Source organism: Acomys minous (genome assembly GCF_964271855.1).
Source record: "Acomys minous genome assembly, chromosome: 3".
NCBI lineage: Eukaryota > Metazoa > Chordata > Mammalia > Rodentia > Muridae > Acomys > Acomys minous.
This window is the reverse complement of record NC_140485.1, coordinates 45,388,529-45,403,042: the sequence shown is the minus strand read 5'-3', so window position 1 is coordinate 45,403,042 and position 14,514 is coordinate 45,388,529.

The following is a 14,514-nucleotide window of genomic DNA, read 5'->3' as shown; positions in this document are numbered from 1 at the left end:
AGTGGGGGAAAGCCAAGGAAAGATGCATGGATCTGAGCTGGCTAGTGCTGTGGGCACTCAGTGCTGATGTGCACTCCCTGGGCATTGCGATGCCACATCTAAGATCATCCTTCTGTGAGCAGGGCAGGGGGAAGGCATTATCCTTGAAATCCAGTCCTTGTTGACTGAAATGTTACATCTCTACCCTTTCCTGCTTTTCCCACTTTATGTAAGACCCTCAGGCAGCAAAACTAAAGGCCACAGGGGGTGCTGAAGGTGGAACCCAGCAGCAGTGAGGACAATGCCCACTGCCTATGAGCACACAGGCCAGTCAACCAGAGTATAACAGGCAGGCCAATGTCTCATTTGCCACAGGTTGGTTCCAGAGACTCCTCATTTTCATTGAGAGGAACTGAGATGTGGGAAGATTAAATGGTCTATTACAGGTCACAGAAGCAGGATATGGCTGAAGGTTCATTTAATATTGTCCAAATCTTGACGCCAGCCTTTCAACATGCTCAAATATCAGCTATGCTGGGACTTAGAAAAAACAAAACAAATAAACAACCAAAAAACTACTGTTATTAAGTAAGTTTTTAAAAGTAATTTATTTATTTTATTTTATGTGCATTGGTGTTTTGTCTGCATGTGTGTCTATATGAGGGTGTCAGATCTTGGAATTATAGACAGTTGTGAGCTGCCATGTAAGTGCTGAGAATTGAACCGAGGTTCTCTGGAAAAGCAATCAGTGCTCTTAACTGCTAAGCCATCTCTCCAGCTCATTATTAAGCAAGTTTATCTAGACCCTGTTTGGGAAAAACAGAGACAGCCAATCTGCCCATAGATTAGCATATTTTTCAGACTATAAGCTGCACCTGACCATAAGATGCACCAGTTTTTAGAGCAGTAAAACAAGAAAAACAGTGAAAACAGCAATTGGACCATAAGGCACACCCTAATTCCCCACCACCACTTTTGGGGGGAAGTGTGTCTTATGGTCCGAAAAATATGGTAAAGTAAAGAGAAATGGGGGGAGGAGGAAGGCCAAGCAGTCGTGGGACATACCTTTCATCCTAACACTTGGGAGGCAGAGGGAAGCAGATAACTGTGAGTTCAAGGCCAGCCTGGTCTACAAATCAAGTTCAGGACAGCCAAGATAACACAGAGAAACTCTGTCTCAAAAAACCAAAACAAAACGAAAACAAAAACAAACAAACAAACAAACAAAAAGTCTGGAAAAGTATTATAAAAGTCTTGAGACAGAATTACAAAATGTCTCCCCACAAACACTCAAATGCCCATGTATTAAACAAACAAACAAACAAACCAACAACCAACCATTGAAAACCAAAAGTCCTGAAGCCACTAATGCTCCATTGTGCCACAGGTTGAGCATCTCTGAGAACCAAGGATTTAGAGCAGTTCACATACTACAGTTCCTCTTGGCTTGTAATTTTAAGAAGTTGGAACACTGTTTTTCCTGGAGTAAAACAGAACACCTTGGATAATGTCAAGGGCACCTGTCATTTAGAGAGTGATGAGCCCAGGCGGCAGAGCGCTCTTCAGCAGGCCTAAGCGGTCGAGCGAATGAGAATAATCAAAATTTCAGATGGATTTGTTAAAAAGGCATCACACTCCTGCAAAAGAGGGGTGATGTTGGTGGTGATACGCCAGCCGTCTGCAGAGCCAACCAAGCTCATAGAAGAGAAATGTCCTTCTCCCATCTGTGTCCCAAATGCTTGGTCTCCAAGGACACTTGGAGGGGAAGCCCGCTACATATATAGCATTAAAGCCACTAAAATATACATTTCCTCTTGCGAGACCCGTTCCAGCCCCATCTGATCAGTGCTAATCCCTTTGCTCTCAATCAATTTAATTTCAACGGAAGCCTCTGTAAGTGAGTTTGGAGTCCATGAGTCATGTTTGGACCTCAGATGCTCATCCTCTCTTGCCAGCCCTCCTGGGCAACTTGTCACAAGGCTGGTCTCTGCCCCTCTTTCAAGGAGACAGCAGTGAGCTCTCTGACATGTTTCCCGTGATGGCTGTGCCTCTGCTTGGTAGATCACAATTAGAAGCATGCTATTCTAGTGGAGGAAAATGCAGTAAAGCCCCTGGAGGATCCTGCAAGGGCTGAAACACCCCACAGGAAGAGTTGTGTGAGGCTGTGGCTGTAGAAGATGCTGTTGTCCCCAATTATGCGGTCCTGTTGGTGGTGTTGTACCCTAAAATCAGTGCCAAGGGAAAACAGTATTTACTAAGGCTCAAAAAAGAGAAAATGGCTGGGTGGTGGTGGTGCATGCCTTTAATTCCAGCACTTGGGAGGCAGAGGCAGGTGGATCGCTGTAAGTTCGGGCCAGCCTGGTCTACAAAGTGAGTCCAGGACAGTCAAGGCTACACAGAGAAACCCTGTCTCAAAAAACTAAACTTTAAAAAAAAAAAAAAGGGAGAAAATGTACAAGTATTTCTTAAGTGGAGTCTTAGACATTAAGAAGAATCTCATTTCTGTTTAGAACCCTTCCCCCACACAAACATGTCCCCAACCCCACCACCACCACCACCTCCATCTTATCAAACTGCCCTTATGAGGGGCAGAGGACACCTGTTATGATCATCTGTTCAGCAAATATCCACTCCTCCCCCCACACTGTAGGAGGAAAGGAGGAAACACATCAGGTAATATTGGGCTGTGATGTGTGACTAGCTTGGCCCAGTGGACGGCCGACATATGTGAAAGTACATGGCTATAAACTTACTTGTGGCTTGGATGTGACCCCACAGTATAGAGTGACCACCCAGCTGAGCCCAGCCACCACCAGTCTAATTATCTCTGATGGCAGCTCTATGGTGCTGTTAGTCACTAGGGGTTGTGTGGTCTGTGCCTGGCCAATGTGTCTCTTTGTCCTTCTGTTTTGGAGTAAAAAAAAAAAAAAATCATCTGTGTTTTCTTGAACCACAGAAGAAAAACCACATTGGAAAGGTGCCTTTGGTCCTGCAAATAAGACCACATCCATGCACATAAAAGCATCTCTAATTAAACCCAGCGGGTAGAAAACAAAACAAAACAAAGCAAAAAACAGGACAAGGGCCTGTTGGGAAGAAGTATTCCAGACAGAGTAGAAGGACAGGAGAGAGGGAGTTGGGGTGACTCTGACCAGAATGCGCTGTATACATATATGAAATTGTTGAAAAAGAAATGCATGGTTTTCAAAGGCTGAAGCTATCCATGTGGGAACGCGTTTTGAATTGTAATCATAGTAATCATATTTGTAATCATAGTTACCATTGATTCTATGACAGGTAGCCTAATAATTCATGAGCTTAAATGAAGTGAACTCCCCCTCGATAACCCATGAAATCAGAATTAATGTCACCATTAGACAGAAGAGAAAACTGAGGTGTACAGCAATGGCGGATTACAACATTTCCAACTTCCGAGCCAGGATTAGATTATTCAGGCTTAAGCAAATCCTGATAATTAGTGACGAAGCTCGACAGTGAATCAATCACCAAAGGTGATACCCTTCTTCAACCTAACCAAGTGGCAAAGCCCCGAAGCACCCTTGGGCTGGACACTGCCGAGAGCACGTCTCATAGAACACACCAGTGGAGATGGAAGTTGGTGCTGCTGTCCTGGAAAGCAGCCTGATAACATTGAACACTTGCAGACCCTGTGAACACAGGGTAGGACTTCCCTGATTACAAAGACAAAAATCAGAGGTATGGTCAAAAAGGTATGTGTAAAGTTGTTGTTCCTCAAGACACTGCTTTTCAGGACAAATCGGTCAACTGAATGCAAACTATCTCCAGGACGCCTAAGAAGCTGATATTGCTATAGACCGGAACAATATGAAGCCATTAAAAATCACATGTCAGGGATATGGGAAAACCTTAGTGACAACTCTAAATGAAGGAAGTCAGGAAAGAGAAACTGTAACACTATAACACAATTATAGCTTTAATGCATTATTTCTGCATGAAAATTATCATCTCCTGTGGGCTTTCCTGTTTTAAGTGCTTGTTATAGTCCTCAAATTGTATTGAGTAACCAAATATTTCTCTAATAACCAGGAAAACATCCTTGAAATTATTTTTAAAACAGCATTTTTTGTTTTGGCTTTTTTTTTTTTTTTTTTTTTTTTTAGACACGGTTTCTCTGTGTACCGTTGGCTATCCTGGACTCGCTTTATAGACCAGGCTGGCCTTGAACTCACAGAGAGTCACCTGTCTCTGACTCCCTGAGTGCTAGGATTACAGGCATGTGCCACCACACCTGGCTTAAAACAGTATTTTTAAAATATTTGTTCTTTTTATTTCTAAGATTATTATTAAAAACTTTTATCCCTTTCCTTTTCTTCTTCAAAGCCTTTCCAATACCCCTCTTTACTTTTTCAAATTCATGTCCTCTTTTTTCATTAATTGTTGTTTCTTTCATATTTGTATATGTATACAATATTTTTCCTAACTATAACCTAAAATAACAATTTTGAATACTCTTTCCAGAATTATTATTTTTTTTTTTACCAGTGTGTGTATTTGTATTTATGTGAATGTTGGTGTGCTCCAGTCATAGTGTGCTTGTGGAAGTCAGAGAATGCCTTCTGGGCTTAAAGCAGAGTATCTCTTGTTTCTGCCATGCTGTCTTCTCCAGGCTAATTAGATCCCAAACTTCTAGGTGATTCTCCCATCTCTGCCTTCCATCTCACTATGGGAGTATATGTATATATGTATATGTATGCAATATTATTCCTGCAGCATATAAACACCATGAGGGCAGAAATCACCATCTTCTTTGTTCACTGAGAGATGCCAGAAAAGTACAAAGCTCCTTATTTGTGCTCAGTAAATCTTTGCAGGATGGACAAAGTTGTTCTTTGCTACCCTGTCTCTCCTGTGTGTATTAGCCTCCATCCACAGAGAAGTGCCTGAAGTAACTGACAGGGAGCCACTATGCCTCCCGGGCTTGGAAGGTCTCATCCGTAGTCAACTGGCAGAGAAGCAGATCTCCTCATCTCATTACAGGAAGCAGAAGTGAGAAAGAGAAAGGTGTCTGGTCTCACCATCCCCTTTGAGGGCACACTACTGCTGCCCTAAAGACTTACTATGTGCTACCTCCTAAAGGGGCCACCATGCCAGATAGTGTAGCCTTGCTGGCCAAGGTTCTGTGGCAGAAGGGTTAGGTTACCTGTGGGTTCTCAAACAACCACCCATTACAACAGGGCTGTGCATTCCGTGTGCTAGGACAGTGGAATTGTTCATCTGGATCCTGACGTCTGGGTGTCGCAGCTGAGGGAACGTGTACATGAGTCTGTTTCTAGCCACTGTAACAGAACACTATGACCTAAAAGGCTTGAGCAACAGAACTTTCTTTGTTCTCTACTCTGGAGGCTGTGAAATCCATGATCAAAGTGGTGACTAGTTCCAGGTGAGGGTTCTCCTCTGGTTTGTACATAACTGCCTTTTGCTGAGTCCTCCGAGAAGAGCAAAAGGACCCTCTGCTGGCTCTTGTAGACATCATTCCATCTGCAGGGGACACTGATGACCTCATCCAACTCTGATTACTCCTCTAGGGGCTCACCTCTATTATCACCTTGGATATTGGGGAGACACAAAATGGAGTACCACAAGGAGCTGTAAATGACTTGAAAGGTTAGGAGCAAGCACTGCATGGAGATTTCTTTCTTCAGGTGCCTTATTCTGGGTTGTTTAGCTCCTCCCCATGCCGTCTGGCTTGGGCTTTCACATCGGAGTCAACACAGAGAGGGAGAGCTTTATTGAGTGAGGACACTGGTTTCACAGGCACCTATTGGTGCAATGGTGCTCATTCTGGATGGACGCAGCAAATTTTAAGAGAAATGATTTCATGTACTTAGGTACACCTCCTTGGCTTACCTTACGTTCTTGTCTCTGGTAGGCTGAAGGGCCACCTACAGCATCTTGTTCCTCCATCTTGGTCCACCTGGAAAGCTGAGTTTCTGCTCCCTGAGTGTGAGAGACATTTGTTTCCTCCCTATCGGAGATCATCAGCTTGACAGGGGCATATTTCCTGAGCCTCCTCCTTTCCTGGGTATTCTCAGTTCTCTAGTATCGTCAGAATGTGAAGCCAAGTGCACATCACTAGGCTGACATACAGTCATAGCTTATCAAGGATAAAAGGCAGAGGCCATATTTGTTGAGTGTGTTGCTAGTCTGGTTTGAGTCCGGGCACAGCCATTCAAAAAAAAAAAATAGTACTGTCAAGTTACTTTCTCTTTGTTAGTGCCTTCCTTTGTGTGGTAACAAGATTGCTCTTTTCCAAACCATGGGGACAGTGCTCATGAGGGCTGTACCCTGGCCACACTACAGAATCTATCAGAGCTTCAGCTTTCTCAAGGTTGTGGTGAGAGTGAGCTGAGGCCTGGCCCAGCACAATCATCTATTCAAATGTTGGTAGCTGTGTTAATTCTGTGGCTCCACAATTTCTGATGTTCTGATCGGAAAGTTAGGATGGTGCTAATTAAAAAAAAATTTGGGTCAGGATGTCCAGAGGGACATGATTCCCACTAAGCACTAAAGGACGGAAGAGAATCTTGAGCACCTAATGCTCCAGGTGATGTGAGACAGTGTCCCTCTGTGGTACTAGATACCTACTCATCTAAACACTCTTGGCTCAGTCTGAAGACAGAGAAGAGGAAAGGGAGGGCTTCTGGCCAGAATGTGGTATCATTTGGAGAAGAAAAAAAAAAGATTGTAAAACAAGGGTGGAGATAGAAAATAGGAATAAAAAGTAGCTCAAAAAGAAAAAAAAAAAACCCATAGCATGGAACCTTGCCCCATACTTTGGCTGCATAAACCCAGTGGGAGAGCATTGCCAGGAGGGCAGCCAGGCTGTTACACAACCAAACCATTGCTCAATGCACGCTCTTCACACATGCCCACACCATCTCTGAGGTGCAGTCCCAAGGGAAGGGCTGGGAGGGAAGCTACGGCAAAAATGACTTTTAGACGTGCCAGTATTGTGCCTACCACTGGAAGACCAGGCTGGGACGCCTCCAAGGTCCAGGTGTTCTCTGTCAGGCCCCAGTGGAAGGGAGCAGAGAAAGGGACACAGGGAAAACATCCTGTTTTTCTCCTCCTTGCCATCACTCATGTTCAGATGCACATCATGCAAACATTCACCCAGGCTTGCACTTTTGAGACCATTTAATTTTTTATAGTTGAGTATGAACAATGAAAGCAAGCAGTTTCCTGTTTCTCAACCTTAACCCCCCCCCCTCCTGCCACTGAGGAATCTGGCTTAAACTGCCAGAAAGGAACATTTAAATCCTATAAATTAGCTTCCCTAAAGATGTTTAAGCATTTACGAAAACATTCACATTTTATATTCAGCTCAATAAAATCCCAAATTAAAAAAAAAAAAAAGAAAGAAAGAAAGAAAAGGAAACTCTACCCTAACGTGCCATGTGAGGCTAAGCTGGCAGACAGCAAACAGTTTAGAGCTAGGATGCCCACAGCCTCAGAAATAAGGAATCAGGAGCCTGAATGGTGGGGTGCCATGTATCAGAGATAAAATAAATATTCTTGCCTTTGTAGGCAGAGTCCCTGGAGACTCAGGTGAAATCTCATGGCCCAAGAAGCAACCTACAGTATTAACCCATTTATACCCAAGTTTATGCCAACCTACAGTATTAACCCGTTTATACCCAAGTACTAAATACTCTATGGCTCCAGCCCAGTTGCTCTGGAGAGACACTGATAGAAATCAGAAGGGGATTGAGAGACCTAGGCTTCTGTTTCAGTTAAGCTATTAATTTGCTAATGAGCTTGAAGAATGGATAGCTCCGCCCCTACCCTCAGTTTATATCTCTGAGAAATGACAATATAGCACCATGCAGGTCATCAGTGAGGACTAACCCTGACATTTGTACTCTTGTCGTTCTATCATTAATACATTCAAATAAACATGTTTGGACACACACACACACACACACACACACACACACACACACACACACACACACCCTACACAATAAGTATGCTTGTGAAAGAAATGAAGAACACTAGGCTTTTATCCCTTTGCCTACTGCTTCCTCACATTTTCCCCCAACAACACCCAGGCTCTCTGTGGCTCTGGGGAAAGAGCCATACCCTTTCTTCTACCCCTAATAATGAAGAAAGGAGCTGGGGTTATAGCTCAGTGGTAGAGCACTGGGCTCGCATTCACAAGGCCCTGGGTTTGATCCCCACCATCACAAAACAAAACGAAAGAATAATTTTGGCTGGTTGTGCTGAGGGTGTGGGCTTAGCCTGTGCTTATAATTCCAACACTCAAGGGTTGGAGGCAGGAGAATGGCAAAATCAAGGCCAGCCCAGCTCCAAAAAGAGGTCCTGTTGCAGAACACCAAACCAAAGAAAGAAACGGAGGGATAATTTTGCCTCTTGACTGCATAGTCCCACTCAGATGTGACTGGAGCAGACATGGAAGCTCTTGGTTCTGAATGGGTTAAGCTGGAGTAGGACCTCTCACTCATGCCTAGCAGAAATGCTCACAGACACACAGACACATGCAGACACAGACACGCACGCACAAACCAAATTCCGAAAGGGAATTTCCTGTATTCTCTGATTTATTATAATTTTTCCTGCCTGATTTTTGTTTGTTTGTTTGGTTTGGTTTTGGTTTTTTTTTCAAGATAGGATTTCTTTGTGTAGCCTTGGCTGTCGTGGACTCACTTTATAGACTAGGCTGGCCTTGAACTCACAGAGATTCGCCTGCCTCTGCCTCCCTGAGTGCTGGGGTTACAGGCATGAGCCACTGCACCTGGCTAATTTTCATCTTTTCTATTCATCAAAATTAGGTGGTTACCCTAAATGTCACCGGGTTCTCAGCAACAATTTGAGATTACAGCCCCCAAGGACAAAAATCCAGTCGAATATCGATCCCCACTTGTCACGTGTCATTGCCTGCACACTTTTACCTCTGATTGGCTTTACTCTCAGGCCACTTTATCAGGGACAATGGGGACTGTTCTCTGTTCTAGTGCTTCCTGGTGATGTACACAGCTGGCTCTTCTAAGCAGAGCATCCGAGGGTGATATGCCTTCCGTCTTTGTAGAATCTGGTAGCCACTACCCACGTATGCCTGTAGGCCAAATACCCACAGTGTTTCAGATATTGGAATATTTTTATATCTACACTGGGATATATTGGGGACGGAACAAGCCTGAATGTGAAGTTTTTCCATGTGCCCCACATAACTCACACATAAGCCTGGATTGTAAACAGTCATTTTAAAGCGCCTATGTTTTGATTATGACACATCATATGATGTCAAATGTGGAATTTTCCATTCGATTTAGATTTTGGAGTATTTTAGATATCAGATTTTTCAAATAGTCATGAGCAAACTACATCACCTGAAGTGGGGCTTGTGTAACTGAGAAGTGGAGTGTTCTGTTGCACTTCTTTTTCTCTTTTAATGATATGTATACAGATGCTGTTCTGAGCATGTGTGGGTGTAGGTACCCCTGGAACCCAGAAAAGGATGCTGGGTGCCCTGGACCTGGACTTGCAGGTCGTTGTGAGGCATCTGACATGAGTAATTGGGAACGGAATTCAGATCCAGTGCTAGAGCATTATGTAATCTTAAGTACCTAGCCATATCTCCAGCTCCTTATTTATCTTTAAAATTTGTGTTTCTTTTTTTTTAAAAAAAGATTTATTTATTTATTTATTCTGTATACAGTGTTCTGCCTACATGTAGGCTTGTAAAACAGAAGAGGGCACCAGACCTCACTAGAGATGGTTGTGAGCCTCCATGTGGTTGCTAGGAATTGAACTCAGGACCTTTGGAAGAGCAGCCAGTGCTCTTAACCTCTGAGCCCTCTCTCCAGCCCCTAAAATTATATTTCAACATGTGGCTAGTCACTCTCATGTTGTCAATGACATGTTAGAAACTATGCACTAAGAATTTGAGTGAGGTCAATGCTCACGTTACAGAAATCCAATGTGAAATATATGTAGTGGTATAGAACTTTAATATGAACCCCAAATGTAACTTTAAAAAAAAGTAATTTTACTAATGTATTTTAGTATTGATTAGTCAAAGTTTTATTTCACATGTAATCAAGAAAAACATTGAAATGTTGTACATTTTTTAAAACCAGGCCTCCCCAGTGTAATGTGCACTGTATAGTAACAGTGCATTTCATTTGGGCTAGCTATACTTTAAGACCTCAATTGCCACAGGTGGTTAGTGGCCAACAATGGGTGGTACAACACAGATTTGAGCCAGCCTGGGGGCTACCTTTTCTACTTGCTGCCCAGCTTTTCACAGCACTATCATAAGAAGCATTTGTGTTTAAGGAAGGTTTCCAAGCAGTGTTCAATGGCAACTCAAACACAAAGCTCACTGTATTCATTTCTCCCAAAGTATACGTAGCTATGCAAAATGTTTTGTGTCTGCTTTCAGAAAATGTTTCTGGTTCTTTCTCTTTGATTTACATCAATTAACTAATTTCACTAACGTATCAACATTTACTGCTCATTATTCAGGAGCATCTACATCTTGAAGAAAGGCAGCGTGGTTGTGCGTCTTGGAATTCCTGAGCTCAGTGCCTGGCAATTTCCATGTCAATAATTTCCATTAGTGTAATGGGATGCAATAGAAGCTGCTCCTGGAATAAGAATGCGTAATAAAGAAAGCAATCATAGAGAATCATTTAGCAGCAAAGTAGATAACCAATAAGCCAATGATCGGATCAATAGGTGTTAGATACACTAAGAGCAGAAGATGGTCCTAAAATATCCATTAGCAGAAACACTAACAAATAAATTACCCAATCATAATCAATAGAGCTGGCTGTGGACAACCATGGTGGGTTCAGAAGCAATGTGGGAGATTTGCATACCTCCACTTGATTGCCTTTTAGAGTTTGCAAACCATCACCCTCTATACACACACACACACACACACACATCACACACACCGGTCCCTTGCTGATCCCTTTTTAACACCCTTTCTATTTCAGTTTGTTGCCTCGTCCTTTACAGGTGGTAATGAGAAACAAAGAAAAAGCGGTCCTGTAGGTTTTCTGTCTCTGCTGGGCACGCCTTGCAGCAGCATGCTCAATATTTGCTAATGGCTTTGGAGGAGAAGGCTGCAAAGGTTCAAGAGGAGGCCTGAGAGGGAGGTGGCAGAAGGCAGGGTGGGAAGTAAGGTGGGGAGCCAGGTGTAAGGAGCAGAAACATGCCTTTAAACGTGGACAGGAAAGAGTGTTGCTCAGTCTGTCAGCCTGGCTCCTAAAGGAAAAGGGATGGCAGGGTGGTTGAGGTGCAGAAAGCAATTTCTGTGGCCCACATGCTGCAGGCTCTCCGATCAGATTCCTTCCTTCCCTCTTTAGAGGAGTTTATGTCCTTTGATTTCATACTCCCCATAAGCATTTACACATTACGAAGTTAGCCGGCTGGGAGAAGACAGGATAACGATCTTACTATTATGTATTATTTAACTGGTATTAAGCTTTCATTTGCTTCTCTGAAAGGAGCATGGTGTTGTTTTGCTTAGGAAAGTGATCCTGAGTGGGCTGCACATGAGCTGTCTTCACTGTGAGAACCTGGCCCTGTCTTCACAGAGCTTGACGGAGGATGGAGGCAGAGACAGTCTGAGCTCCTGTAATGGCCCTTCTCCCTTCCCTCTTCCCTCTCTGGCTGGGATGGAGACACTGACTAAAGCCAGAGCCTGTCAGGCTCAATGCCAGCACAGGTTAACAACACCTAATTTTATTGACATTTGTTTCTAGGAAGGCATGAACAGTGCCTCCCAAAGGGCATTATTTTGAATATGGAGAGCAGGAAAGCCCCATACCCACTCTGATTACAAAACCCTGTAATGCCACTATTCCAAGAGAAAATGCCATCGGGGACCTTTGATGTTTTCTGTTTGTAACAAGGGAATTAACCTAGGATGGTGAAGCAAGGTGGTTGTTTGAGATCCTCTGACTTACTGGCTGTCAGCATCAAGCTCCCAAGGAGGGGACCAATGAAAGGCAGCCTCCTCATCACTTCCAAGCAGCAAATAGCCCAAAGGCTTGAGAGCTACAAGCCAAATGCTTCTTTGGAGCAATGTATGGGAAAAGCCCTTTTGCTGTGCACATCGAAAGGTAAGCAACAGATCCATCCATTCTTTGTAAGAAAAGTTATGAGATAAATATTCATATGAAAGTTGATGTTGAAGGGTGGTATTTTTAAAAAGTAAAATTATAATGCATAAAAAATGCAAAATGTACAAGATGTTAAGGGTTTATTCAACTTAACGAGGGAGCCAGCCCAAGGTTCTGAAGGTTCAAGGTAAATTCAAAGAGCGAATACGTGCACAGGCGAGCAATCAGGACGGAGGACATCAGCTTTCTCTGATAGATGCAAAGTCTTTCAGAGGAGAGCGAGAGGATTCCTAAAGTTCATTTAAGTGTGATGGCGATTCCTGCCCCACAGTGGACAGCTCTACAGAGTTCCTTCCCTGTGTGTGGCCCCACTACAGAGACAATGGGTTTCATTTTCATGATTGGGTGACAGTAGAGGGCACGGGTGAGGGAAGGGATTTAGCAGCTGTAATTAAATCTTTGAGACAGGGTAATCAAAAAGAAGCTTATCTCAAATAGGTCTGAGCTAATCAAGCAAACCCTTAAAGGGAGAGATTTGGAATAGAAAAGCTGCCACTGGCCTCTGAGAAACAGGTTGTTAGAAGCGGAGGGGGAAGGGAACTGAGGAGATCTCTCAGTGGCTGCTCTTGGAGAGGACTAGAGTTTCACTCCCAGCACCCACTTCGGGTGACTCATAACTACCTACAACTCTAGCTCCAGGGGGATCTGACACCCTCTTCTGGATGTGATGGGCACCTACACTCATATATACACATTAACACCAACCTCCCCACATATACATTAAAAAAAAGATTGGAAAAGGCATGGAGGGGAACACATGACAAGGCTAAAACCTGAGAACAACCCACAGCCAACAGCAAAAAAGCAGGGACCTCAGTCCTACAGCTACAAGATGCAGCCTACCCTTGGCAGTGAACCTGGACAAGGAACTGTTACTGGTGGTTGAGGTCTGTGCTGGGTGTTTCCAGCTCTAGGTACACACTAATGGGAAAGTATCAATCAGAGCTACAGTGCAGATCAAGAAGAACCAGATTATCCTGAATGACAGGGGACCGTCATGTGTGAGTGACAGTGCTCAAGGGTCCCAATATTTCTTTTTTGGTTTCATTTGACAGGATTCAAGAAGACACACACTTTCATTGCTAAAGAGTATAGAGTAGATGGTTCTCTGTTTTGACTGACAGGATTGGATTGTGTAAGCTTTTCGTTACTGGGAACACATCCCATGATGCTCCTTATTTTAATCAGTCATGTGCATGCCTAATTATGCATAGGAATAGAGGTTTCCCCTAAGAAGTTTTCTCAAGATTTGCCTTGCTGAGCATGCACCCCAAACCAGTCTAGGTGGAGTCAGCCCCCACCTTCTGTACCTGTTATGTTCTGAAATGTATTTGAATAAAAACTCTCCATGAGAGAAGAGTTTTGGGTGCTTGTCAAAGGTAGGAGAAACTTATTCCATTGTTTGAAGTTCGGTTACCTGTTGGCCCTTACTAGTGTGTGTGTATGCTTGTGGGGGGGGAGGGAGGGGAGCCCATAGTTTGCCATCTGGTTGCTAAGTGCATTATTAGAAGAGAGAAGTGTACAGCCCAAGCCATGTAGAGTCCCAGGACACTTACCTGCTTCAGAACCTCAGTCTCAGACAAGACAGCAGTGAGGGGTAGTCCCTTAGATTCAACTAAGACTCAGAGAAGAAGATCCAGTTAATGGGTACCCAGATGCCCTGACCCACAAAGAATATGAAATAATACATTTCCATTCTATTAAGATGCTAAATTTGTAGTAGTTTGCTAGGCAACCGTTAAAAAAAAAGATAATGCATGCCAATTAAAAATAAGCATTTGCATTGGTACACATCAGTCAGCTGTAACTAACAAACGTGTGGTAGCTCAAGGCTGTGAAAACTTCAGAGACCCCACAGATTCATATAACCTGGGTCCAAATAATACTTCAGTTTTCATTCAATGAGAGCAACTTATTTGGTCTATTTTAAAGACCATGCATATGCCAAGAATGTTTCAGAAATAATAGTGTTTTATTTTTAATAGAAGATGTATATATATATATATATATATATATATATATATATGTAGTGTATGTGTGTGTGTGCGTGCATGCATGCACATGCGTGCACGTGTGTGTGTGTGTGTGTGTGTGTGTGTGTGTGTGTGTGTGTGTGTGTGTGTGTGAGGTTCCCTCAGAGGCCAGAAGAGGGCATCAGATCCCCTGGAACTGGAGTACAGGCCATCAAGAGCTGCAGGATGTGAGTCTTAGAGACCCAGCTCCAGCAACAACTCCTGAACTGCTGAGCCATCAGTTTAAAGAAACCTTTGGTTGCTTCCCCTCCACTAAACTGAGTTAGACTATGCCTTGTCTTTACGGCAATGTGAGTGGGGGTGGC